Here is a 21,228-nt window from a genome sequence, read left to right on the forward strand (position 1 = left end):
TTGTGTGGCTGGTCCTCAGAGGAGGAGAGGGCGGGTGTTCCCTGAGTGCTCTCGGGGGAAGACGAATCTTGGGAACCTCTCCGTGCTCCCTCCCAGGTCTTTGGGTCATGCTTGCAGAATCCGTTAACTGTCTGCGAATCGCTGTGATCTTCTGAGGCAGAGATATTTCCGGTCAATGTCACGTAAAACCTGAGAAAGATGCCCAAGCTTGAAAGTCAGATTTGGATGCTGAGGTGCTTGCTTTGACAGCCCTTATATGAAAATTGAAATGATACGGAGAAGATTCGCATGGTCCCTACATAAGGATGACGTACAAATCCGTGAAGTGCTATATTAAAAAAAAAAAAATTGGCCCCCAATGCATTTTGCATAGCTGGTCTTCCTGGAGTTTGGGAGGAAAATGAGATTTGTGCCCTATATGAACATGGGGAGGCAATGTTTATAGCAGCACTATCAACAATAGCCAGAGTATGGAAAGAGCCCAAATGTCCATCAACAAATGAATGGATAAAGAAGATGTGGTATATCTATACAACGGAGTATTACTCGGCAATCAAAAAGAATGAAATCTTGCCATTTGCAACTACGTGGATGGAACTGGAGGGTATTATGCTAAGCAAAATTAGTCAGAGAAAGACAAATATCATACGACTTCATTCATATGAAGACTTTAAGGGACAAAACAGATGAACATAAGGGAAGGGAAACAAAAATAATATAAAAACACGGAGGGGGACAAGCAGAAGAGACTCATAAATATGGAGAACAAACAGAGGGTTACTGGAGGGCGTGTGGGAGGGGGGATAGGCTCAATGGGTAAGGGGCACTAAGGAATCTACTCCTGAAATCATTGTTGCACCATGTGCTGACTTGGATGTAAGTTACAAAAAGTAAATAAATTATAGAAAGGAAAAAAAAAAAAGAAAATGGGGAGGTGACACCTAAAAGTGCACATTTCCAGTTACCCTTGAAAACTCAGAACATCTTACGAAATTGGCCACAGTCTCCAGTATGGGGAGAGCGATGCGGAGGTGAGCAGGAGCCCCCACTTCCGTCCCCTTTGGCCCACGGCTCCCTTTCATGTCCCCAGTGGAGGAGCAGAGGGTCAGTGCTCGCATAGCATCATATTTGCATTATTTCCCCTTATACCAGAGAAATAGTCCTCTGTATCCTTGTTTCTATCAGACGTGGGAAATGAGGGGCACCTGGGTGGCTCAGTTGGTTAAGAATCGGACTCTTGATTTCAGCTCAGGTCACGACCTCCCAGTTGGTGGGTTCGAGCCCTGCATCGGACTCTGCGCTGACAGCGTGGAGCCTGTTTAAGAATCTCTCCCTGCCCTCCCTCTCTGCCCCTCCCCCCACTTTAAATAAAATTAAAAAACATTTTTTTTTGAAGTGGTAAATTAAAAGGGGCACAAGCTTGAAAAAATATTTTGCGTCTCTTCTTTGTCGCAAGAAGTACCCCCACGTGCCTTGGTGCACGTTCTGGCTGATGGGTTTCCTTCCGCCAGTTCAGTGCTCCGCCAGCCCCCTGTAGCGCTGAGTGTCTGGGCTCCATGGTTCATCAGCTCCAATGCCTGTGTGACGGGAGACCAAGGCCCCCTTGGTGGCCAGTTAGGGTCCTGGCATGGGAGCTTCTGGACCCCCGAGCCCCTGGCTCAGGTACAGCCAGACTTTCACGGTCATGAGGGGAAAGGAGCTGAGAGCCCCAGGGCTGTTTGGGTAATGGCGTCAGCATTTGGGCTGGTGGGAGCGCGGCCTCTCTGACAAGCCATGAAGAGTGACCCTTCCCGTGACACCGGATGGTGGGGATGAAGCACTCGGGATCCCAACCCCTCTGAGCCCCAGTCTCCCTCTCCAAACCCGGAGATGCTCCTCCCTGGCCACCCCCCCCAGTCCCACCCATCTGTCGTGTCACCAAATGAGGGTAGGCACGTGGGGATTTTGAAAACTGCTGCATTCTCCCAAAGAAGAGTAATTCCTAGGAGAGCAGGGGTGTGAATGCGGGGCTGGTGTGAAGTCAGGGCCGCAGGGGTGGGGAGCAGTCTGCGGGGTTGGTCTGCCGCTCTCGGGAGGACGAGGGCCAGCAAGGGCTCTTGGGCTTCCCCCGCCCTGTGCTCATGTAGGTCCCTGAGTAAGAAACCCTGAGGGAGAAGGTAGCGTGTTGGTGTTTGTCTAGTGCTCTGTAGTTTCCAAAATGTTTCTCCTTTTCATCTTTTCCCAATATCCTAATAGTGCTAGCAGTGGCAGTCTCCTGAATTCAAAGGACTGGGTGGTTCCAAGCCATTTCCCTTTGAACTGAGAACCATCATCATATAAAAAATATATATATTTTAATTGCTTTAAGCTAATGAATAAAGAGTACATTGCTAACGTAGTCTACCAGAGGGTTGCTGTGGCACGGGCGGGCTCCCAAACCCGCAGGCTTCGTGACTCCCTGCTGCTCTGGGGGACCCGGAGCCCCACGCTGGCCCTCACCCTGGTGTCGGCTGTTGCATTAGCTCGATGCCACCAACGTTCTGTCTATGAAGAAGCGCATGTCCCTTACTTACTTTGTATGTACCCTGAACACTGAAATTCTAATAAAATCTGTCACTTTCCTCTGCTGTGCCTGGCATGTGATGGGTGCAAGCCACCTGGACCGAAGTGTTCTAGAAGAGCAAAAGCCCCCAAGTCTAATCTCTGTCCACCCGTTCTTCCGTCCGTCCGTCCCCCTGACCCCTGGGCACCTGCGGGAGAGCGGCTCTGAGGAATTCCCCAGAATGCTGCCCAGTCCCGTTTCCTGCGTTTCAGAGGTAATGTGTCCACCATTTCCTACAGGAGATTTGGCCCCACTTCATCATCTCTGACATTTACAGCAGGAAGATTGGGCTCGCCGGGAATCCTGGGCTGGGAAACGGGGCACCGGCTTGCGCAGGGGGACTTACAGGGCAAGTAGAGAAATTCCAAGCAACTCAATCCCCAGAAGGTATCTGAGGATCAATAAAGCGGTAATGACCACATAGCTGAGGCTGCTGGAGTGTGTTTACAGACCCATTCCTCGGAGCCGGTGATTTACAGCAGCCCCTGCTTCAGATGAGGCGCTGAGGCCGGAGCTTTGTGACTTTCAGAAACACTGACAACTCGCCCTGGGGACACGGGGCCGGGGGGTGGGGGAGGGGACTAGCTTGGTCTCCCCACACTGATTCTCTACCTCCCTCCCTCCTTCCCTCTCTCCCTTCTGTCCTTTTGAAAAATAGCCTTATTGAGATATAACTCACATTCCATACGGGTCACCTCTATAAAGTGTTTTTTAGTATATTCACAGAAATGTGCAACCATCATGACAGTCAACTTTAGAATGGTTTCGTCACTTCCCCCCAAATCCCGTACACATTAGAAGTCAGCCCTCTTCCCCAGCCGTGACACCATCGTCAGGACATTTATATAAATGGAATCATGCAATATGTGACTGGGCTTCTGGAAATTAGCATAATGCTTTTAGGGTTCATCCCTGTTGGGGCATATGTCATTACTGCCTCCATGTGTTCTGTTCCTAGGCATAAAACCAAGAAAAATAAGAATATACATCCACACCAAAACTTTGTGCGTGAACGTCCATAGCAGCATTATTCATAATAGCCCCAAAGTAGAAGCAACTTGAATAGTCAAGTGACGAATGGATGCACAAGATGGAGTCTGTTTAATGGAATTATTATTTGCAAATAAAAAGAACGAGGTACTCTGTGCTGTGACATGAGCGAACCTTAAAGACATTATTCAAAAGCAAAAGAAGCCCCGTCATAAAACACCACTTGTTCTATGATTCCATTTATGTGAAATGTCCAGAAAAGACAAATCCCGATAGACAGAAGGTGGATTAGTGGTTGCCATGGGCTGGGGGTGGGGGGGAGGTGGGAATGAGGGCCAGGGACTGCTAATGGATACCGGGTTCCCTCTGGGCTGCTGAAAATGCTCTGGAACTGCCCAGAGGTGCTGGCTGCACAAGCGGGTGACTGTACTAAAAATCACTGAATTGTTCATGTTCAGTGATGGGTGACCTTTATAGTAGGTGAATTGTACCGGAACGGAGAGCGTGAAGGAATAGATGGAGGAAAAAGAGGAAGTGAAGGAGACTGAGGAGGGGCTTGTGTTTCGGAGGAGAGGGCAAAGATCCAGCTCTCCCTGCTCCTCTCTGCTGAGCACGGCTTTGGGCCCCGGAACTGACGCGGCAGGCAGTCACCCAGCACCCTGACAGGTAAGTCAGGCAGTCACCCAGCTCCCTGGCAGGTGAGAAGAAGGAGAAGTGGTTTGAGGCCCCAGGACTGAGGAAGAACACAGTGGCACAGTGTCTTAGGTCCCCACCCCCTCCAGCCGAAGAAGGAGACCTAGATCCAGTGTTTCCCATTCCCCATCTATCACAGGAGGCACCTAGTAGGCTCTTCCCTTCCTGTGTGTGTGTGTTGATATTGTCTTCCTGCAAGGAGAGTTCGTGAACTCCACATGCCTGGAGGGATCAAGCAGGAACCCCATTTTCGATAAACAGCCAAGGGCAGAGCTCTCTACCCCAGCCTTGAGAGGTAGCTCCTCCAATGGTAGGCTTTCTAGATCTGGGGGCTTAGGCAAGAGGGACCCCCACAGCTGCCTTATTTGTCCCCAGACAGCTAAGACCCTGTTCTACCACTAGAGACTCAGTCACCTCCACAATAAGGGAATCTTCTCACAATGAGCATCTGGCCACAGAAACCTCTTGTCCTCTTGAGTGTGAACTCCCCTACCTGCCAGGAGACATCGGTGCCCCATCTGGAGACACACCTGTCTCCTCCACCAGCCAAGACCCAGTGGGAGCCCCAGAAGCGCCAGATAAACAAGCAGACCAAAATGACACAGCAAAAGCCCTGACAATTAAACTATCATTGGAACCACAGCCCACAAATAGGCTAGTAGCCGTGTGCTAAAACTAAACGGGATAACTGCCTGGTAAATAAAATATTTAAATAGGTCCTAGAGTCTCCTAACATCCACCATCAATCCACTTCTATGTGGGTGTGATTGAGTCCGACGGTGCCAGTGGGCATTTCTGGCAACAGAGCTGTGCTTTCTGTTGTTCTTAAAGTTTTTCTTTTCTTTTTTTTCCAGATTCAAAATTATACATGTGCGTTGTAGAAAATCTGGATGATGGAAATAATGAAGAAATTATAAATCACCTGTAATACTACCACTCAGAGGAAATGCATGTAGTGTGTGTGTGTGTGTGTGTGTGTGTGTGTGTTGATATTGTCTATATATCCTTCCAGTCTCCATGTCTTTATATGCAGAAAGGAAGAGTTTCTATTTAAAAAAAAAAATTAATGTTTATTTATTTTTGAGAGAGAGAAAGATAGGGACCAAGCAGGGGAGGAGCAGCGAGAGAGGAAGAGAGAATCGATGGGTTCGAACCCATGAACCATGAGGTCATGACTTGAGCCGAAACCAAGAGTCAGACGCTCAACTGGCTAAGTCAGCCAGATGCCCGGGAAGCTTTTCTCTTAAAGAAAATACCGCTATTCTGTATATAACATATCCGTAACTTGCCTTCTCCTATAGAATATATTCCTTCTCTAAATCATTAAATGCTCTTTCTATATCACTTCTAGTGATCGCATATATTTAGTGACATTTCTGTAAAGAGTGTGTATCAGTTACTTTTGGACCACCTACCCTTGGCACAGTACACCATAGGTGCTCAATAGATGTTGAGTAAATGAACTGATAAAGTTCTGTGGCCAGGCTGAGGGCCACAGTGCCTGATGAGTCTCTTTATTGGGCATTTCACTTGTCCCAGCCCAGTCCTGCAAAGGAAGAAAGGTCTGTGTCCAGCCTTGTGGGAAAGCATCAGGTACTGGCTGGAGTCATGGCTCCCACATTGAAGATTCTCTCCTGGGTAAAAGGTCCTTTCACTCCAGTGTTTCCAAGTGGAGACTGACTCAGGCTTGGTCCCCCAGATCTCCCAGAAAAGAAGGCCCACTCCTGGCCCGTTGAGAGAGCTTGCTGCAATCTCAGACAATGTGCAGTTCTGCCTTTTCATCCTGACTCTTTCCTGCACCTTCCGGCCATTGTGTCTGCTCAAGTTGTGTTTCGATCTGAAATATCCGCCCTGCGTTTCCCATTGGTAAACCCTGATCTGACATCAAGACCCAGTTCCAGGGACACCTGTTCAGTGGGTCTTCTCTGACCCCTTCGGGCACCTCCACTGTACTTTTCTTTTCCCCTTGCACTTGGTGTGAGCAAGCATCAAACAAAAGTCTTGGCCGTCTGCTGGGAAAATGGGTTCTTGTGTCTGTTGCACTAATTAGACTGCAGATCCCCAGCCTGACCTCAGCCGTCAGTAAACTCTCCTTGGAAGGATTAATTGGCAGGATGGGACTGGCCTGCCTCTGCAGAGGGGCAGAGGGCTTCAAACCTGACAGCACCTGACCTCGCAGTCCTAGGGGTAGAGAAATGGCAGCTGTCTGGAGTGGGACTGGTGCTTCCCAGGGAACATGTGCCCTTGCTTTCCTGTCTAGGATGTCAGAGAGCTGCTAGGGCAGGGAGAAGACAATGATCTTTTGGCGTGTTTCCTAAACATGGTTTATGAAAGGGAAAGTCATCTTTATTGCATTTATTTGAAAAAGCGGGTTATAAGTACTTCATCTGGTGTTCACTTCAGAGCAGCTGTTCAGTATTACTGAAGAGAAAGACGAGTGACTCGTGCTCCTTGTTCCGAGCCAGAGAATCCGAATCAATAGACACAATGGCGTCTCTTGTGACAGGCAGAGTTCCTGGAGCTGGGAAGTTTCCTCTCAAATTCCTTCAGTCTAAGTCCCAAGATTTTTTTTTTTTTTTCTTTTAACCCTAAGGCCTCACTTAGCCAACAGCTATTTCCTGGTGCTGATTCTGGGGTTGGTCCAGGGCTGGGCTGGGAGCTGGAGCTCAGAGATTTGTCAAATAGGAGCTGCCATGTTGCAATGGATTTTCCACTATGAGAGAGCATGGGAGCAGAAGTTTAGCTACAAGCAACAGATACTGATTCTGGCTAGCATAAGCAGCAGAAGAATTTGTTGGATGTATACGGAGACACTCCCAGAATTCATAAGAAGTCTGGTGAGCAGATTTTGGAGAACTGACTAGAACCAAAGGAGGCTAAAAAGCAGAAAATGAATCAACTATGGGAGCCAATTTTTCAGATGATACCCGTGGGCCTTTGGCTGTTGTGAATATGTTCTCAAGTGTCCCTGAGTGTATCAGTCTCTCAAGATCCAATGTATTAAATGGAGGGAACAGATTGGCCAAATGCAGGCTATCTACCTGAACTCTAGGTGATAGAAAAGTGGGAAGGAATAGCTGGTCTTTTGGATTCGTTAGGGGGTGGTGGGGAGGATTTCTGTCCACAGGTAGCATTTCTGTGAAGATATCTTCCTTTGAAATTGGTCTTCTGGTTGTAGAGGAGGGATGCTTGGGGTCTTCAAAAGTAAAGATGATGTTCTATTTTTCAAGCTAGATGTGAATTTTTGTAGGACACTATCCAATTCAGTATGGTGGGATAAATAAGTACATTATTCTCAGGCCTCACTAGTAAGCAAGTATAGGATACAAGTTGTGGGAGAGTCTATCTATCTGCATATTCCAGATTGTGCAGACAGATGAGTTTTAAAGGTGTTTGTATTTTGACTGTTTTACTTTTCCAATGACTTCATTTCAAATTTAAAGTTCCCAGTGGTCAATGTTATCTGTTTTTCTGAGTACTGTTAAGGCAGAGTTTCCTCAAATCTTGCAAAGAAATACTTTGGCCTACCATTAACTAGAAGAAACACATTTCTACTCTCAAGAAAACTGAAGTCAAGTCTCTGTGGGTTTTCTAGCCAACTAACAAGGATTCGGAATCCAAAAAGATGGAGGTCCTGAGCTGTCTAGTCACATCTTTTTTAAAATTACATCTGAACCACAAAGTTACTCTGCAGAGTGGAGAATGATTGCCAAGTTTTTCATGGTGTTCTCATAGCCTTTTCTTTCACAAGCATTTGGTGAAACACCTCAGGAGTGAACATCTGATTAATATCAGAAGCATTTTCAGTATCACTCATTGTTTTTGTTAACTAGCATCCATTCCTCCCCTTGCCCCCCCCCCACCTCCCATAACCCAAACTTACAATTTGACTGAGTGTCATTAGTTTCAGTCACTGATACAAATATTCACTTATTCAACATATAGTTTTGAGTGTCTACCAAGCTCCATATCCAAGGGAGAAAGGACAAAGGACACCTCATCTTTTCCTGGAGATTATGTGCTGGGATGGAAGATAGATCAGCAAAGGATAACCAGAATTCAGAGTGGTGAGAGCTCTGTATGGGTTAATTACAGAGTACCACAGGAGTATGAGACAGGGGTGTCTCTATCCCAGCCTGGGAAATTGAGGCAAGTGGCCTAGTCTGGGACAATGAGAGTGTGGATAGAGGGGAAGGAAGCATGGGACAGAATGTAGGGACAGCATTGCTTGGAACCTTAACTATGTGGATGTGAAATGGCAGAGATGTGGGAGGACAAAACACAGGGAGATTCTGTTTGGATGGCCTTGTAAAGAGATTCCTGTCACTGATGTAAGAAATAGGAGGATGAGCCATTTCAGGAATCAGGGCAGGGAAGAGTTCATAAAACTCTTGCTCATAAAACTCATGTTCAGTTCTTAAAATATTTTTTTGTTGTTGCTGGAGGAATGTTTAAGAGAAACTTTTCAATTGAGAGAGCTTAAATCCTCAGGGTCTTGGGAGGGAGATTTATATTTCAGAGTCATGGATCATACATGATCCATGAATGGATGAGTACATTCAGAGAGACTAGGCCCAGTGAGATGAAAAGTTATTTTAGGACAGGACGAAAGGCACACCTACTGCTAGCAGATGGGCTGGGGAGGAAAAGTCCTCAAGGGAGACAGAGAAGGAGTAGTCTTCTAGAGAACAGTCAATATTTTGTCAGAACTTTTAGCTCCCTGGTAAATCTCTATTTACAGAATGTGGTGGCTATTTGATTTGATTCAGAGCTCATCTAAGCTCAGCTGGGGGTGAGAAATGGGGAAGACAAAAAGGAAACCTACTCCCAGGACAGTATTGAACCAATACCAAACTGCTGGCAACTTCTCAGCTACTTGAGGCTGTGATTTCATTTAAGGAAAACTAGACCCTGATAGGGAATTTAAAAAGAAATCCTGGAGAACTAGGCTACCATAGGGAATTTTGAAAAACTCTGACATCTTCCTGGAGATCTAAAAGCCTGAATACACGCACAGGAAAAGCTGAGGAAAGGAGAAGTCACCAGTCCGTGTTACAACAAAAAAAAAAATATGAGACATACCAAGAAGCAAGAAAGTATGCTACATACACAGAAAAGAAGAGAAAAAGCTGGCAATGGAAAATGTCCTTGAGAGGGCATAGGTTTTATACTGACTATGCAAAGAATTTATATCAGTTATTATAAATATGTTCAAATAACTAAAAGAAAACATGTATAAAGAATTAAAATAGGGGTGCCTGGGTGGCGTAGTCGGTTAAGCGTCCGACTTCAGCCAGGTCACAATCTCGCGGTCCGTGAGTTCTAGCCCCGCGTCAGGCTCTGGGCTGATGGCTCAGAGCCTGGAGCCTGTTTCCGATTCTGTGTCTCCCTCTCTCTCTGCCCCTCCCCCGTTCATGCTCTGTCTCTCTCTGTCCCAAAAATAAATAAATAAACGTTGAAAAAAAAATTTAAAAAAAAAAGAATTAAAATAAAGGCATGGCAATTATGCCTCACCAAATAAAGACTGTCAATAGACTGTCAAAAAAGATCTACATAGAAATTTTGGAGTTGAAGTGAAAAGTCACCCGAGGAACCCAAGAACCTATCTGAATCAATAAAGAACAAAGAATCAATAAAATTAGGTTGGTCAATAAAGATTACCCAGTCTGAGGAGCAGAAAAAATAAATAATGAAGAAAAATGAATAGAATTTCAGAGGTTCGTGGGACACCAGTAAACATACCAATATATGCGTAATGCGAGTGCCAAACAGAGATGCGAAAAGAAACAGACAGAAAAAGTACTTAATAAAATATCTGAAAACTTCTCAAATTTGATTAAAAACATGAATCTACACATAGATGAATCTACAAATAGAACAAACTCAAAAAGATCCACCATAGACATATCATAGTCAAATTAATGAAATTCAAAGATAAAGAGAAAATATTGAAAACGGTAAAAGAGAAGCAGCTCATCAAGTACAAGGAAAAGTCAATAATATTAACATCTGGCTTCTCATCAGAAACAAGAGGTCAGAAAATCATGGGATGACATCTTCAAAGTGTTGAAAGAAAAAGCCTATCAATCAAAAATTCTTTATCCAGCTAAACTCTCATTCAAGAATGAAAGAGAAGTTAAGGCATTTCCAGATATTGCCAAAAACCAAGACAATTGGTTGCTAGTAGACTTGCTGAAGAAAAAAATACTAACCAGAGTTTTTCAGGTTAAAATGAAAGGACACTAGACAGTCATTCAAATACACACACACACACACACACACACACACACACACACAAAAGCAGCAATAAAAATAACTATGCATTATGAAAGACAATATAAACATTTTTGTTTGTAAATCTTTTTGTATTTGTCTCTCTTAAAATATTGCATTAAAATAACTATTAAACTATACCATATACATCTAAAATATAATTTCATATTTAAACATATAAAACATATGTATAAACTTATATCATATAAACATACAAAATATAATTTTTATGAAAATAATAGTATCAAGGATAAGAAAGGGAATGAAGTAATAGTGGAGCCAAGTTTTTATACACTGTTAAAATGCTACTTGCAATCCCCAGGGCAATGAGAAAATAACTTGCAAAAGTTCCAGTAAAAGAAACAACAAAGGAATTAAAATGCTGCAGTAGAAACTGTCTATTTAACACCACAAAGAGGGAGAAATCAAGCAACAGAGAAACAACATCTAAAGACATGGGACACAGATACGACAAATGGCAAAATAGCAAACATAAATCCCACCTTATAAGTAATTATATTATTTATAAATGAATTAAATACTCCAATCAAAAGAGATTGGAAGAATGTATTAAAAACTATCCAACTATGTGCTGTCTAAAAGAGACACATTATATATTCAAAGACACAAATAAAGAATAGAAAAAGATATACCATGCAAAGAGCATACAAAAGAGAAATTTAAGAAAAAAATCATTACTAGATACAAAGAAAGACTTTATAATCATATCAGAGTTAATCCATCTGGAAAAATAATGATTATAAACATATATGCATGTAACAGCTACGACTCAAAATATGTGAAGCAAAATCTGACAGAATTGAAGACAGAAATAGATAATTCAACAATAATAGTTGGAGACTTCAGTACCCCAACATCAGTAAAGAATAGAGCAGCTGGGCAGAAGTTCAACGACAAAATACAACACTTGAATAACACCATAAACCAAATAAATGCACCTTGAAAAAAATTACTATACAACATATAAAGGCACATGGACTATTTCCATATGCCAGCCCACAAAATAAGTCTATAAACTTAAAAGACTTGCAATTATACATATTATTTTCTCCACCTCAAAGGAATGAAATTAGAAATCAATAACAGAACAAAAATAGAGAAATCCCCAAGTTTGTCTAAATTAACCAACATATTCTTAAATAATCAATAGGTCAAAAAGGAATCGCATGATAAATTAGAAAAAAAAATACAGTTTAAACAAGTATCAAGTGATGAATGATAAACAGAGGCAATACGTCTATTCAAGTTCAAAATCTGCAGGGTAAGCTGGCAGGTTGGAGATACCGAAGAACCAAAGTTGCAGTTCAAGTCTGAAGGCCTTCTGCAGACTTCCCTCTTGCTTGGAGAGGTCAGATTTTTGTTCTATTAAGGCCTTCACCTGACTGGATTAGGCCAACCCACATTATGGAGGGCAATTGTCTTACTCAAAGACCACTAATATAAATGTAAGTCTTACTCTATTTTTTTAATGTTTATTTGAGAGAGAGAACACACGTGAGGGAGGTGCAGAGAGAGAGGGAGACGCTGAATCTGAAGCAGGCTCCAGGCTCTGAGCTGACCAATGCTGGGCTCAAACCCACAAACTGTGAGATCATGACTTGAGCTGAGATCATGACCTGAGCCGAAGTCAGAGGCTCAACTGACTGAGCCTCCCAGGCTCCCCTGTAAGTCTCATTCTAAAACACCTAACAGAAACATCCAGACCATAAGAAACAAAGAGAAAATAAATAATAAAATGATGGAGGATTTAAGTGCTAATTTGTCAACACTTACTTTGAATATCAATGGTATCAACACATCAATCGATGAGAGAGATTGGGAGAGTGAATAAAATAATAACCCAAGTAAATGCTGTTTCCAGAAATGGACTTAAATTGCAATGACTGCCTTAGGTAGAATGAGTGTAAAATGATAGGAAAATATGCCATGCCAATATTAATAAAAAAGAATGACTATATTAATATCTGGTAAAGTAGACTTCAGCACCAAGAAAAGTATTAGAGATAAATAGGAAGGTTACAAGGCAATAAAAATAGCAATCTACCAGAAAGACATAACAAAACTAAATATGTACATACCAAACAACGGAGCCTCAAAATACATAAAGCAAAACTGATAAAGCTGAAAGGAGAAATAGATAAATCCAAATGAACAAAACTGCAAGATGAACCTGGAGCTAAACCTCACATTTTATACAAAAATTAACTCAAAATGAATCTCAGTTAAATGAAAACTTATATAAAACTTTCGAAAGAAAATGAAACAGAGGAGAAAATCTTCAGGATCTAAGAATAGAGGAATAGTTCTTACATTTGACACCAGATGCATGACTCATAATAGAAGAAAACTGCACGCTGAACCACATCCAAAACAAAATCTTTTTCTCTGTGTAGATGAAAAGACAAGCTACATACTGGAGAAAAAAATGTTTGCAAACCATATATCTTATAAAGAGCTAATATCTAGAATGTAGAAAGCTCTCAAAACCTACCAGTAAAAACCCCACAATCTAATTAGAAAATGGGCAAAGGATATGAAGAGACATTTCACTGAAGAGTATATACGGATGACAAATTAACACATAAAAATACGTTCAACATTGTTGGTTATTAGGGAAATAGAAATTAAAACCCACGGTGAGATAATCATTACATATTTATCAGAATGGTGAAAATGAAAAATAGTGATGGTGATAACACCACATGCTGGAGAGGCTGTGGGGAAACTGTATCACTCTTACATTACTTGTAGAAATGTAAAATGTTATAGGCACTGAGAAAACACTTTGGCAGTTTCATATCCAATTAACCATACAACTAACGTACAACCCAACAATTGCATTCTTGGGCATTTATTCCAGAGAAATGGAAACTTATGTGCATGTAAAAACCCATATCCAAATGTGCAAAGCAGCTTTATTCATAATAGTCAAAAACTGGAAGGAGCCCAGATACCCTTCAATGGATGAATGGTTAAACAAACCATGGTTTATCCATACCGTGAATATATTACTCAGCAACAAGAAGGAAACAACTATTGACACATGCAACATCTTGGATGGGTCTCAAGAGAATTATGCTGAATGAAAACAGCCAATCCTCAAAAATTGCATACTGTATGATCACATTTCTATAACATGCTCACAAAGATGAAATTATAGGGGTGGAGAATAGATTGGTGGTCACCTGGAGTTAGAGACAGGGGATGGAGGAGGGAGGTAGATGTGGTCATAAAAGGGCTACACTGGATCCAGAACAGATGGAACCGTCCTGTATTTTGACCCTGGTCGTGAATACACAAACGTATACATGTGATAAAATTGTGTGAAACTACACGCACACAAATGAGTAAAAGTAAAAGCTAGTGAAATATGAACGAGATTAGGGGATTGTATCAATGTCAATATCATGTTTATGATATGAGACTATAGTTTTGCAAAGTGCCACCACGGGGGGAAATCATATTAACACTACGTGGGATCTCTCTGTATTATTTCTTACGACTGCATGTGAACATATAGCTACCTCAGTAAAATTTTATATTAAAAACAACAACAACAACAATCAAGACCAAGGAAAGGTGGAAATGGTAGGGGAATAATCCAGAGAGTAATAAATAGAAAGATGAGGAAGTCAAGAGGTTTTGATGAAAAGGACAAAATAAAATATATTTCAAGTGTATTATTCCAGGAAAAAAAAGAAGGTTGTAGGTCATGCTTCCTACTTCCATGTACTCTGAACTCAGTCCCATGTGCCTCTGCATGGGTCCCCCGTGGGCCCCATACTGTCCAGAGAGGCACCCCCACGCCTAGCAACTGTCATTTGACCATGGGGGTTTTAGGGCCCAGGGATCCCCTGCAAAGCTGGGAGATAAAGTTACTGCCTAGAAATGGGGCCAAACTTGGGGAAAATTCAGTAGCCGATTTCCATTCCACCTTCCATCTTGCTTTCTTAGGGTGCCCAGTTTTAGATGAGCTACCCCCAAGGTTGATATTCCTCTGGCTTTAGGAGTCAGGCCTAGATTTTCAATGAAGCAGAATGATGTTCCTGAGCCTCCCTTCCCTCCAAAGAACTTGGAAAGAGAGCATGATTACCCACCTGTACTCGTTGGGATCCTGGAGTCCAAACCCTGAGTGTTGGGTGGCCACACAGCCCATGAGAGAGGCAGAGGTGGGGGTTAGATGTGTCTTGATCTTCTGTCCCTTTTGGGAAGGATTTTATTAGTGGGTCTGAGTCAGTTCTGCTCTGGAAGTGGCAAACTGAAGTCCTAGACAAATCAATGGGTCAAGGGTGAGAATGGGGACCAGGACACAGGGGAGGCTTCCAGACTTGGGGAGGTCAGTATAGTGCAGAGATAAACTCATAATTCTGGAATCTGCCCACCTCAGATGGATATTGGGGCTTTCACTCACAGTGTGACCTCACCTGTGAGATGGGGACACTGATGGGCTCTGCCTCAAAGGCCTTGTAAAGGACTTAGGACAATGTCTCCCATATAGCAGGGACCAAGGTAAGCTTAGGGGTAGGTAATTACTTACCAGTGTCTGGCCTCTGAGTCCACAGCTAGCTTAGAGTTGGGGAAGCAATGGAGGAGTCTTTCCCTGGGACCTGGGAGAGAGGCCGAGGACAAAGCCCAGCAGAGCAGGAAGTCCTGCTTAGAGGCTGAGCCTTAACCTGGTTTAGTTCTGCATGGGCCACGTGCTCCCATCTCTTTCTTCTTCCCCTCAGCTTCTAGGGCTCAGATGGGAGACCGTTCCTAACCCCCGAGAATCTTCTAACTTGTCCTTCTTTTACACTCCCCCAGGGTTGCCCCCCATTGTGTTTCCTTCACCACGGCGTTTCCTCACCCAATTTTCTGCTTCTTTGCACTTCTCCTTCTAGTCTTCCACCTTCGCCCCACATGCTCACAGGTCCCTCCTAACAGTTAACCTCTTAGGGAACCTCCCTCATCACAGCAGCTGCTCAGTTAAGGATGCATGCGAAAGCGTCTCCACAGCCCTCACGGTACGTGAGCGCCCGCTGTGTGCTAGCAGAGGGCTGGCTGCTGGGGCACCTCTCCCTGATCTCTGATCCCCGTGAGGCAGTGTCTCTGTGCCAGGAGTGGGGGCTGGAGGGTGTACTGAAGGTGGTAATCAGAAGGGAAAGCCACACAAAGCAGAGGCATGATATGGGTTGATCCAAAACACAAAAGAGACCCCCTGTGGTTAATCTATAAATGCCAACCCCATGACTCCTATAAGCCATGGAGTGTGGTGGGTCTCTGGGAAAGGAAAGTTGTAGTGTTTCTGTCCCTGAAACACCTGCCATCTAGCAGAGGAGAAACCAGGTGCATGCGGCTCTGGGTTGCTCTGTTCTACTTCTTTCTGAGACAGGAGAGCAGGCCTTACTGTCTTATTTAACTTTCCATGTGATGGAGAGGAGGACTCAATACCTGGTGTCTTCTAACTCATGGTCCTACTTTTGTCATCGAAAATGTCTTAGCATCAGTATGGACACAGGGGACGTGAGTTTTAGAAATATTCAAATACTTAATCGAGGTCACATGGCTAGAGAGTGGTAGGGCTGGGAACTGACTGGCTGGAGGCGGAGAGAAGAGTTGGGGGGAGCGGATGACCACGGAAGCTGCCTGGACAGGAGATGACATGAGTGTGAGCTAGGGCAATGGTGCTGGAGGGGTGAAAGGGAGCTGGAGACAGACACGAGATGTACGATAGTTAGCCCTCTGCAGAGGCTCACTTGAGCCAGGCAGAGCTCTGGGCACTGAAGACACAGAGATGACCGGCATCGGCGGGCTCACAGTCCCCTGGGCAAGGGAACTGGGAGCTGATAACCACTGAACAGCATCACCGACGCTCCATGGCGGAGAAGCCCCGATACAGATAAGGCAAACTCAGAGAAGGCTGCCTGGAGAAGGTGCGCCTGGGGATGACCCTTGAAGAAGTCAGGGAGGCAGTGAGGAGAACGAGAGGGAGCTGACAGCTAAGTGCTCTTTCCAGGAAAAGCAAAAAGGGAATAAGAGGAGGAGGAGGACGGGATGCCACAGACTGTTTTCTAGTTATTTTCTGGAGATCTCCAAGACTCCATCCCACCTCCCCCAGATTCTCCTCCCAGGCTTGTCCATCAGGACTGCCCTCTGGCTTCTCGCTCTGGCCCTCTTTGCTTCCTCTCCTTGAGGAGGGTCAGAGCCCTCCACGTGAACTTCCTGTAAGGTCAGCGCTGACCAGACCAGGACCAGCGAAACAAGACTGGAGATTTATCTCTCTGATCTGGATGTAAGCAAGAGAAGAGCAGAGGATATTGTCCATCAGAAAGAAAGACAGGGTCGGTGTAAGGACCACAGAAACCTGGGCGAAGGACTCGCCTTCATCAGAGTTATCTGTCACAAGATGTCTGGAAGCTGTCACCAGCTCTAGGCTCATTTAACCAAGAATTGTGACATCCATGGCCTAGGTGTAGGGGAAACCATAGCTGGACAAGATGCTTACCATCCCCTGCTGTTGTCCGGGACCAAGAGGAAGTTCAGGGCTTCCGTGACCTTGATGAGCTGTAGGCTTTTGCATTAGCAAAGATTTGGGCAGGACTTTTGGGATAAGCTACTTGATGAGAAGTGGCATCCTATGGAAATATGGTTCTTTTTGGTTTTCTTCTGCACCCCCCTCCCCAATATAACTCCAAATAGCTTTCTAATGAATAGGGCTGTGCATCCCCAGTAAAGACACATAACAGACTGACAGACAGTGGCCAGACAGCATCCCAAGCTAAGGCCACGTGGCCCTCAGAGCCCCCATACAGCCGAGCACAGGGCCCAGTTGAGGCAGGCCTGGGGCTGTTGGTAGAACCACAGGGTCTGCTGGCACAAGTCCACCAATAGTTTGTGGACCTGGCTCCCCGGCCCCAGGGGTAGCCATTCTTCCATGTGGCATGGGTCTCCTCTGGGGACTCGGTTGCCTTCTTGGCCCACTTGAGTCAATTGGTGACCGTGTGTGTACACGTGTGTGTCCACTGAGGTGCCCGTACAGGATCTCAGGCCACGGTCACCGCCAAGTGGCTGACTTGGGCCTGACACCTGGTAGTGCCGTCGGCTGTGGTTGTTTCTAGCGTGATCTCTCCTCAGTATCCCAAATCCCACAGGAGAACTAGCGTTTCACGTTCCACCCACGGGTGCCTTTCAGTCAGCCGCCCTAGAAAGCGTGCTGTGTCCAAAATCATCACTACACAGACTGGAACCGGATCTGTGAGCCGCAGAGTGAGCCTGATAGGCTAACGGAGGGAGGACACACACTCGGTGGGGAGGTGAGGTAGGCTTCACGGAGGAGGTGGCTTATGGGCAGACCCGGGGGAGGGAAGGGATTCTGTGGGTGGTGACGTGGGAATGGAGGCAGCACGAGTGAAGCAGGAAGCGTGGGGCTGGTGGTCAGGGTAGCAGGTGATGAGGCTGCGTGTGGGGATGGACAGAGACACCGCCACCCAGCGGGATCTTGGGGCTCAGTCAACTCAGGTGTTTGGCCTTAATTAGGGAGGACCCTCTGAGAACACGCAGAGAGGTAACCAAAGGCCGCTGTCACCGATGCGGAGGAGGTGATGAGGTCTGGTCTGGGTAGTAGGCACTGGAAGTGAGAGAGAAATGCTGCCCCTGGGATGTGGGGTGGGGGTGGGGGTGGTTAGAGACTGATGCAAAACTGGGATCAGGGGAGAGAGGGAAAGAGAGCGGGGGGAGGGGGCGGGTGGTATGGTCGATATTGGCTGGGCCCTCCCGCCTCCGCTGCCGCTGGGGATGATGGAGGGCCCTGGGCACCACCCAGCTGGGGCCACACAGCCACCCCACCCCCAACCCAGGGACTCCGTGCCTTCTTAGCTGCCTCCTGGCAACTCTGTCCCGCTGGCCCTCCACTGAAATGAGCGCTTCAGAGCTTCTAGAGTTGCTTCGTTATCTTTTTAATCTCTTCTTTTCGATCTAAAAGATCGGGGTTATGCAGGAGAAAGCCAGCGATTAGAAAGTGATGGATATCTAGGATCCACCCAGGAAGCTCGGAGTCTGGCTGAGGCGGTTCCTGGAAGGTGCAGATGTCCCAGGAACCGGCGGGGCCTCCCTGAGGCAAGGTGAGAAGTGGTCCCTATTGGAGGGAGCAGGAGGCATGGGCTCTCCTTCCCCCTCTTGAAGGGGAAGGAAGAGGAATTTGTCGAGTGAAATTAGGGCATCGCCCCAGTGACCCAGCAGCGTCTTCTGCTGCTGTGGGCACACGGCTTCCTCTGAGCTGGTAGTTGGCTGGCTCCTCATGGGCCTCTGTTCCCTGAGTCCTGACCAGTTGCAGAGCATGGCAAGGTGACCCGGATGCCACGTGGATATGTAATCATATGTCAATTAGTGAAAGCCATTAAGGCTGTTTTCCCTAACTCAGGAAATCGTTTCTTCTCTTTTTTTTTTTAATATTTTTTTAATGTTTATTTGTTTTTGAGAGAGAGAGTGTGAGAGGTGGAAGGGCAGAGAGAGGGGGAGACACAGAATCTGAAGCGGGTTCCAGGCTCCGAGCTGTCAGCCCAGAGTCCCATACGGGGCTGGAACCCACAAACCGTGAGATCGTGACCTGAGCTGAAGTCGGATGCTCAACCGACTGAGCCACCCCGGCGCCCCGGAAATTGTTTCTATCTTGACCAGTAAATCACTTACTACCCCCAAAACGGAGAGACAGGAATCAAAAGGCTGGGGGACAGATCAGGTGCGTTCACAGTTTACAGGCACTCTGAGGGCATCTTCTCAGCCGTCAGCCCTTCTGGGCAGTGAGAACAGAGCCTCAGAACGGTCCCTCCACAGTGAAGCAAGTTTGCCCTGGGCATCAGGCCAGAGAGGAGAGAGCCGGCAACAAACCCAGAACCTGCCCCGAACCTACTTTCCCCTTACCCTCCAGCAGCTGCCTTGAGCTCCCTGGCTTCCCCCAGTGGCCCCGGTGGTGGGGGGTGGGGGCTGGAAATCCTCCTGGTCTGGGCTGGTTGTTCATAGTGGGAGTCCACTTCAGCCCTGAGGGCATGTGGGGCAGGGGAGGGGGGGTCTCAAAGGATGTATGGCCCCAGGTAATAGTCCATCACCACTCAAACAGTCCTTCACATATATGGGGGCACTTACTGGAAAGACAAAGGGTAAGGTTTCTCCAGAGTGAGAAACCACACCCAAGAAACGAGAAACAGCCAAATGATGTCATCTCCGAAGTGCTCAGTATGTGAGACTAACATCTCTCTTGGGGGGCCATGGCAAAGGAGAGAGAGCAGGGCTTCCCTGGAGAGGACAACAAGCCCGATGGCTAACATTTATCAATCATTTTCTAGGTGCCTAGCATTATTCAAGGTGCTTTACGTGACTAACTCATTTGATCTAACTGTCCTATGTGGTGGGCTCCTAACTTGCTCGAGCCAGAGACCCAGTCTGACTTTGAAATCTTTGGTCTGTGTGGGCCCATACAGAATGCCGATGGTGTATTTATTGAGGGCTTACCATGTGCAAGGCTGAGCCCCTTACGTAATTGGTCATACAGAATTCCTAAAAAATCCTAGGAAAATGTCTCCCCATTTTACAGATGGGGAGACTAAGGCTTGGATGGATAAGACCTCGTAGGAAAGGGATTCCTGGGGGACTCCCTTGGGGACTTCCTGGGGAAGGAGTTCCCATCATAGAAACAGAATTTGAAAGCAGCACTTGCATTTTCATTGTTGGTGTTAGACTGACCAGCTGGCCAGCTCTGACCTCCTGGAATCTTCTGACATGTCCTTCTCTTTGTGAGACACAGGATTGACATTAAAAACCATCCGAGAGCAAGACTTTGCCACACAATATTCAATACGCGTCAGACAGGTTGTTGCTGAGACCTCACGGTGAGCCTGACCTCCATGTCCCTGGATGGTTCCAACCGTCCAGACAGCTGTGTCCCGTTTGTTACTGGGCTCGTGGCAAATGCTCTGAGTGGCCTGGGAAAGGAAGGAGCAACTCCACATGCCTTGGAGTTGTTTATCGGCCATTTTCAAGTTTAAGCCTCAGGTCTGAGTTTTGGCCAGATGTCTTAAAAAGGTCTATGGACTTCCAAACACAGGCTAAACACTGAGAAACGAGGCAGGAAATATTCTAGATGTGTTTGCTAGGCAAAGTTAAACATCTGGATATTTAAAAAGCAAGATTTTTAATGGAGCTTTTCAGTTTTCTCATGGATGTTTGGCCTCATGTAGCTGCAAATGTGAATCAAAGTCAAGAAATAATATGTGGATTTGCACGGCAAGTTCAGGGGCACTGAGCTGGAACTGTCAAAATGAAGGGCCCAAGTGAATGTCTTGGTTTTGCCTTATTGCAAGATGATGACAGCACGTGTGCGTTATATTACAGCAATCTGCCGTGGCATTAATAGTTTCGGTGTGTGATAAACGCAGCGGGTCCCCAAGGAAGTCCATACAGAGGTTAACTCCATCCAAACGAGTTATATATAGCTTTCCTCTCACTAAATTCTAGCAAGTCGCCCTCCACTTTCAAATAACACCACAGTGAGAGCAATATTTTGTATAAATTTTGTCCAAGTGATGAGTGTTTCCAGTGCAGGATTTCATGTTACCCTGGATAATATGTCCTGTGATGCGGAGGGTAATTAGGAGTGAATGCATAGCAAGCCTATCTCCGGGGAGTTCCCTTGGAGA

General features: G+C 45.7%; 1 non-coding gene across 1 annotated transcript; it reads left to right on the plus strand.

Moving 5' to 3' along the window:
• Window positions 1-233: 233 nt before the first annotated feature.
• Window positions 234-340, plus strand: LOC115527829. The gene has a single exon (XR_003973065.1). It is a non-coding gene; the product is annotated as a U6 spliceosomal RNA (small nuclear RNA).
• Window positions 341-21,228: the final 20,888 nt, after the last annotated feature.

Source organism: Lynx canadensis, chromosome D2 (genome assembly GCF_007474595.2).
Source record: "Lynx canadensis isolate LIC74 chromosome D2, mLynCan4.pri.v2, whole genome shotgun sequence".
NCBI classification, from domain to species: domain Eukaryota; kingdom Metazoa; phylum Chordata; class Mammalia; order Carnivora; family Felidae; genus Lynx; species Lynx canadensis.